The sequence below is a fragment of the Cherax quadricarinatus genome, chromosome 6, assembly GCF_038502225.1.
Source record: "Cherax quadricarinatus isolate ZL_2023a chromosome 6, ASM3850222v1, whole genome shotgun sequence".
NCBI lineage: Eukaryota > Metazoa > Arthropoda > Malacostraca > Decapoda > Parastacidae > Cherax > Cherax quadricarinatus.
In genome coordinates, this window is record NC_091297.1 from 7,998,619 (window position 1) to 8,007,040 (window position 8,422).

The 8,422-nt window shown below is 56.6% G+C and overlaps 1 protein-coding gene across 1 annotated transcript in view; it reads left to right on the top strand.

Moving 5' to 3' along the window:
* LOC128691953 (beta-alanine transporter-like) overlaps positions 1-8,422 on the top strand; it is a 145,604-nt gene that overhangs the window by 70,010 nt on the left and 67,172 nt on the right. The gene's annotated exons all lie outside the window — the stretch shown is intronic.

The following is an 8,422-nucleotide window of genomic DNA, read 5'->3' on the forward strand; positions in this document are numbered from 1 at the left end:
TGTCTTCCCACACAGGTGTCCCACCTCACCACCTGTCTTCCCACACAAGTGTCCCACCTGACCACCTGTCTTCCCACACAGGTGTACCACCTGACCACCTGTCTTCCCACACAGGTGTCCCACCTCACCACCTGTCTTCCCACACAGGTGTACCACCTGACCACCTGTCTTCCCACACAGGTGTCCCACCTCACCACCTGTCTTCCCACACAGGTGTACCACCTCACCACCTGTCTTCCCACACAGCTGTACCACCTGACCACCTGTCTTCCCACACAGGTGTCCCACCTCACCACCTGTCTTCCCACACAGGTGTCCCACCTCACCACCTGTCTTCCAAAACAGGTGTCCCACCTCACCACCTGTCTTCCAAAACAGGTGTCCCACCTCACCACTTGTCTTCCCACACAGGTGTGCCATCTGACCGCATGTCTTCCCTCACAGGTGTACCACCTGACCACCTGTCTTCCCACATAAGTGTACCACCTGACCACCTGTCTTCACACACAGGTGTCCCACCTCACCACCTGTTATCCCACATAGGTGTACCACCTGACCGCATGTCTTTCCACACAGGTGTACCACCTGACCACTTGTCTTCCCACACAGGTGTACCACCTCACCACCTGTCTTCCCACACAGGTGTCCCACCTCACCACCTGTCTTCCCACACAGGTGTCCCACCTCACCACCTGTCTTCCCACACAGGTGTCCCACCTCACCACCTGTCTTCCCACACAGGTGTACCACCTGACCACCTGTCTTCCCACACAGGTGTACCACCTGACCACCTGTCTTCCCACACAGGTGTCCCACCTCACCACCTGTCTTCCAAAACAGGTGTCCCACCTCACCACTTGTCTTCCCTCACAGGTGTACCACCTGACCACCTGTCTTCCCACACAGGTGTACCACCTGACCACCTGTCTTCCCACACAGGTGTCCCACCTCACCACCTGTCTTCCCACACAGGTGTACCACCTGACCGCATGTCTTTCCACACAGGTGTACCACCTGACCACTTGTCTTCCCACACAGGTGTACCACCTCACCACCTGTCTTCCCACACAGGTGTCCCATCTCACCACCTGTCTTCCCACACAGGTGTCCCACCTCACCAACTGTCTTCCCACACAGGTGTCCCACCTCACCACCTGTCTTCCCACACAGGTGTACCACCTGACCACCTGTCTTCCCACACAGGTGTTCCACCTCATCACCTGTCTTCCCACACAGGTGTCCCACCTCACCATCTGTCTTCCAACACAGCTGTACCACCTGACCACCTGTCTTCTCACACAGGTGTCCCACCTGACCACCTGTCTTCCCACACAGGTGTCCCACCTCACTACCTGTCTTCCCACACAGGTGTCCCACCTCACCACCTGTCTTCCAAAACAGGTGTCCCACCTCACCACTTGTCTTCCCACACAGGTGTACCACCTGACCGCATGTCTTCCCTCACAGGTGTACAACTTGACCACCTATCTTCCCACACAGGTGTACCACCTGACCACCAGTCTTCCCACACAGGTATCCCACCTCACCACCTGTCTTCCCACACAGGTGTACCACCTGACCGCATGTCTTTCCACACAGGTGTACCACCTGACCACTTGTCTTCCCACACAGGTGTATCACCTCACCACCTGTCTTCTCACACAGGTGTCCCACCTCACCACCTGTCTTCCCACACAGATGTCCCACCTCACCACCTGTCTTCCCACACAGGTGTCCCACCTCACCACCTGTCTTCCCACACAGGTGTCCCACCTCACCACCTGTCTTCCCACATAGGTGTACCACCTGACCACCTATCTTCCCACACAGGTGTACCATCTGACCACCTGTCTTCCCACACAGGTGTCCCACCTCACCACCTGTCTTCCCACACAGGTGTCCCACCTCACCACCTGTCTTCCCACACAGGTGTACCACCTGACCACCTGTCTTCCCACACAGGTGTACCACCTCACCACCTGTCTTCCCACACAGGTGTACCACCTGACCACGTGTCTTCCCACACAGGTATACCACCTCAACACGTGTCTTCCCACACAGGTGTACCACCTGACCACCTGTCTTCCCACACAGGTGTACCACCTGACCACCTGTCTTCCGACACAGGTGTACCACCTGACCACCTGTCTTCCCACACAGGTGTACCACCTCACCACCTGTCTTCCCATACAGGTGTACCACCTGACCACCTGTCTTCCCACACTGTTGTACCACCTGAGCACTTGTCTTCGCACGCAGGTGTACCACTTGACCACCTGTCTTCCCACACAGGTGTACCACCTGACCACCTGTCTTCCGACACAGGTGTACCACCTGACCACCTGTCTTCCCACACAGGTGTACCACCTCACCACCTGTCTTCCCATACAGGTGTACCACCTGACCACGTGTCTTCCCACACAGGTATACCACCTCACCACGTGTCTTCCCACACAGGTGTACCACCTGACCACCTGTCTTGCCACACAGGTGTACCACCTGACCACCTGTCTTCCGACACAGGTGTACCACCTGACCACCTGTCTTCCCACACTGTTGTACCACCTGAGCACTTGTCTTCGCACGCAGGTGTACCACCTGACCACCTGTCTTCCCACACTGTTGTACCACCTGAGCACTTGTCTTCGCACGCAGGTGTACCACTTGACCACCTGTCTTCCCACACAGGTGTACCACCTGACCACCTGTCTTCCGACACAGGTGTACCACCTGACCACCTGTCTTCCCACACAGGTGTACCACCTGAGCACTTGTCTTCCCACACAGGTGTACCACCTGACCACCTGTCTTCCTACACTGTTGTACCACCTGAGCACTTGTCTTCGCACACAGGTGTCCCACCTCACCACCTGTCTTCCCACACAGGTGTACCACCTGAGCACTTGTCTTCGCACGCAGGTGTACCACTTGACCACCTGTCTTCCCACACAGGTGTACCACCTGACCACCTGTCTTCCGACACAGGTGTACCACCTGACCACCTGTCTTCCCACACAGGTGTACCACCTGAGCACTTGTCTTCCCACACAGGTGTACCACCTGACCACCTGTCTTCCGACACAGGTGTCCCACCTGACCACCTTTCTTCCTACACTGTTGTACCACCTGAGCACTTGTCTTCCCACGCAGGTGTACCACTTGATCACCTGTCTTCCCACACAGGTGTACCACCTCACCACCTGTCTTCCGACACAGGTGTACCACCTGAGCACCTGTCTTCCCACACAGGTGTACCACTTGATCACCTGTCTTCCCACACAGGTGTACCACCTGACCACCTGTCTTCCCACACAGGTGTACCACTTGATCACCTGTCTTCCCACACAGGTGTACCACCTGAGCACTTGTCTTCGCACGCAGGTGTACCACTTGACCACCTGTCTTTCCACACAGGTGTGCCACCTGACCACCTGTCTTCCCACACAGGTGTACCACTTGATCACCTGTCTTCCCACACAGGTGTACCACCTGAGCACTTGTCTTCGCACGCAGGTGTACCACTTGACCACCTGTCTTCCCACACAGGTGTCCCACCTCACCACCTGTCTTCCCACACAGGTGTCCCACCTGACCACCTGTCTTCCCACACAGGTGTACCACCTCACCACCTGTCTTCCCACACAGGTGTCCCACCTCACCACCTGTCTTCCCACACAGGTGTACCACCTCACCACCTGTCTTCCCACACAGGTGTCCCACCTCACCACCTGTCGTCCCACACAGGTGTACCACCTCACCACCTGTCTTCCCACACAGGTGTACCACTTGAACACCTGTCTTCCCACACAGGTGTACCACCTCACCACCTGTCTTCCCACACAGGTGTACCACTTGAACACCTGTCTTCCCACACAGGTGTACCACTTGAACACCTGTCTTCCCACACAGGTGTACCACCTCACCACCTGTCTTCCCACACAGGTGTACCACCTCACCACCTGTCTTCCCACACAGGTGTACCACTTGAACACCTGTCTTCCCACACAGGTGTACCACTTGAACACCTGTCTTCCCACACAGGTGTACCACCTCACCACCTGTCTTCCCACACAGGTGTACCACCTCACCACCTGTCTTCCCACACAGGTGTACCACTTGAACACCTGTCTTCCCACACAGGTGTACCACTTGAACACCTGTCTTCCCACACAGGTGTACCACTTGAACACCTGTCTTCCCACACAGGTGTCCCACCTGACCACCTGTCTTCCCACACAGGTGTACCACCTGACCACCTGTCTTCCCACACAGGTGTACCACCTGAGCACCTGTCTTCCCACACAGGTGTACCACCTCACACCTCTCTTCCCACACAGGTGTACCACCTCACACCTGTCTTCCCACACAGGTGTACCACCTCACACCTGTCTTCCCACACAGGTGTCCCACCTCACCACCTGTCTTCCCACACAGGTGTACCACCTGAACACCTGTCTTCCCACACAGGTGTCCCACCTCACCACCTGTCTTCCCACACAGGTGTCCCACCTGACCACCTGTCTTCCCACACAGGTGTACCACCTGACCACCTGTCTTCCCACACAGGTGTACCACCTGAGCACCTGTCTTCCCACACAGGTGTACCACCTCACACCTGTCTTCCCACACAGGTGTACCACCTCACACCTGTCTTCCCACACAGGTGTACCACCTCACACCTGTCTTCCCACACAGGTGTCCCACCTCACCACCTGTCTTCCCACACAGGTGTACCACCTGAACACCTGTCTTCCCACACAGGTGTACCACCTCACCACCTGTCTTCCCACACAGGTGTCCCACCTCACCACCTGTCTTCCCACACAGGTGTCCCACCTCACCACCTGTCTTCCCACACAGGTGTCCCACCTGAGCACCTGTCTTCCCACACAGGTGTCCCACCTGAGCACCTGTCTTCCCACACAGGTGTACCACCTGAGCACCTGTCTTCCCACACAGGTGTACCACCTGAACACCTGTCTTCCCACACAGGTGTACCACCTGAGCACCTGTCTTCCCACACAGGTGTACCACCTGAACACCTGTCTTCCCACACAGGTGTACCACCTCACCACCTGTCTTCCCACACAGGTGTCCCACCTCACCACCTGTCTTCCCACACAGGTGTCCCACCTGAGCACCTGTCTTCCCACACAGGTGTACCACTTGACCACCTGTCTTCCCACACAGGTGTACCACCTCACCACCTGTCTTCCCACACAGGTGTACCACCTGACCACCTGTCTTCCCACACAGGTGTACCACCTCACCACCTGTCTTCCCACACAGGTGTACCACCTGACCACGTGTCTTCCCACACAGGTATACCACCTCAACACGTGTCTTCCCACACAGGTGTACCACCTGACCACCTGTCTTCCGACACAGGTGTACCACCTGACCACCTGTCTTCCGACACAGGTGTACCACCTGACCACCTGTCTTCCCACACAGGTGTACCACCTCACCACCTGTCTTCCCATACAGGTGTACCACCTGACCACCTGTCTTCCCACACTGTTGTACCACCTGAGCACTTTTCTTCGCACGCAGGTGTACCACTTGACCACCTGTCTTCCCACACAGGTGTACCACCTGACCACCTGTCTTCCGACACAGGTGTACCACCTGACCACCTGTCTTCCCACACAGGTGTACCACCTCACCACCTGTCTTCCCATACAGGTGTACCACCTGACCACGTGTCTTCCCACACAGGTATACCACCTCACCACGTGTCTTCCCACACAGGTGTACCACCTGACCACCTGTCTTGCCACACAGGTGTACCACCTGACCACCTGTCTTCCGACACAGGTGTACCACCTGACCACCTGTCTTCCCACACTGTTGTACCACCTGAGCACTTGTCTTCGCACGCAGGTGTACCACCTGACCACCTGTCTTCCCACACTGTTGTACCACCTGAGCACTTGTCTTCGCACGCAGGTGTACCACTTGACCACCTGTCTTCCCACACAGGTGTACCACCTGACCACCTGTCTTCCGACACAGGTGTACCACCTGACCACCTGTCTTCCCACACAGGTGTACCACCTGAGCACTTGTCTTCCCACACAGGTGTACCACCTGACCACCTGTCTTCCTACACTGTTGTACCACCTGAGCACTTGTCTTCGCACACAGGTGTCCCACCTCACCACCTGTCTTCCCACACAGGTGTACCACCTGAGCACTTGTCTTCGCACGCAGGTGTACCACTTGACCACCTGTCTTCCCACACAGGTGTACCACCTGACCACCTGTCTTCCGACACAGGTGTACCACCTGACCACCTGTCTTCCCACACAGGTGTACCACCTGAGCACTTGTCTTCCCACAAAGGTGTACCACCTGACCACCTGTCTTCCGACACAGGTGTCCCACCTGACCACCTGTCTTCCTACACTGTTGTACCACCTGAGCACTTGTCTTCCCACGCAGGTGTACCACTTGATCACCTGTCTTCCCACACAGGTGTACCACCTCACCACCTGTCTTCCGACACAGGTGTACCACCTGAGCACCTGTCTTCCCACACAGGTGTACCACTTGATCACCTGTCTTCCCACACAGGTGTACCACCTGACCACCTGTCTTCCCACACAGGTGTACCACCTGAGCACTTGTCTTCGCACGCAGGTGTACCACTTGACCACCTGTCTTCCCACACAGGTGTGCCACCTGACCACCTGTCTTCCCACACAGGTGTACCACTTGATCACCTGTCTTCCCACACAGGTGTACCACCTGAGCACTTGTCTTCGCACGCAGGTGTACCACTTGACCACCTGTCTTCCCACACAGGTGTCCCACCTCACCACCTGTCTTCCCACACAGGTGTCCCACCTGACCACCTGTCTTCCCACACAGGTGTACCACCTCACCACCTGTCTTCCCACACAGGTGTCCCACCTCACCACCTGTCTTCCCACACAGGTGTACCACCTCACCACCTGTCTTCCCACACAGGTGTCCCACCTCACCACCTGCCTTCCCACACAGGTGTACCACCTCACCACCTGTCTTCCCACACAGGTGTACCACTTGAACACCTGTCTTCCCACACAGGTGTACCACCTCACCACCTGTCTTCCCACACAGGTGTACCACTTGAACACCTGTCTTCCCACACAGGTGTACCACTTGAACACCTGTCTTCCCACACAGGTGTACCACCTCACCACCTGTCTTCCCACACAGGTGTACCACCTCACCACCTGTCTTCCCACACAGGTGTACCACTTGAACACCTGTCTTCCCACACAGGTGTACCACTTGAACACTTGTCTTCCCACACAGGTGTACCACCTCACCACCTGTCTTCCCACACAGGTGTACCACCTCACCACCTGTCTTCCCACGCAGGTGTACCACTTGAACACCTGTCTTCCCACACAGGTGTAACACTTGAACACCTGTCTTCCCACACAGGTGTACCACTTGAATACCTGTCTTCCCACACAGGTGTCCCACCTGACCACCTGTCTTCCCACACAGGTGTACCACCTGACCCCCTGTCTTCCCACACAGGTGTACCACCTGAGCACCTGTCTTCCCACACAGGTGTACCACCTCACACCTGTCTTCCCACACAGGTGTACCACCTCACACCTGTCTTCCCACACAGGTGTACCACCTCACACCTGTCTTCCCACACAGGTGTCCCACCTCACCACCTGTCTTCCCACACAGGTGTACCACCTGAACACCTGTCTTCCCACACAGGTGTCCCACCTCACCACCTGTCTTCCCACACAGGTGTCCCACCTGACCACCTGTCTTCCCACACAGGTGTACCACCTGACCACCTGTCTTCCCACACAGGTGTACCACCTGAGCACCTGTCTTCCCACACAGGTTTACCACCTGAGCACCTGTCTTCCCACACAGGTGTACCACCTGAACACCTGTCTTCCCACACAGGTGTACCACCTCACCACCTGTCTTCCCACACAGGTGTCCCACCTCACCACCTGTCTTCCCACACAGGTGTCCCACCTGAGCACCTGTCTTCCCACACAGGTGTACCACTTGACCACCTGTCTTCCCACACAGGTGTACCACCTGAGCACCTGTCTTCCCACACAGGTGTACCACCTGAGGACCTGTCTTCCCACACAGGTGTACCACCTGAGCACCTGTCTTCCCACACAGGTGTACCACCTGAGCACCTGTCTTCCCACACAGGTGTACCACCTGAGCACCTGTCTTCCCACACAGGTGTACCACCTGAGCACCTGTCTTCTCACACAGGTGTACCACCTGAGCACCTGTCTTCCCACACAGGTGTACCACCTCACCACCTGTCTTCCCACACAGGTGTACCACCTGAGCACCTGTCTTCCCACACAGGTGTACCACCTGAGCACCTGTCTTCCCACACAGGTGTCCCACCTCACCACCTGTCTTCCCACACAGG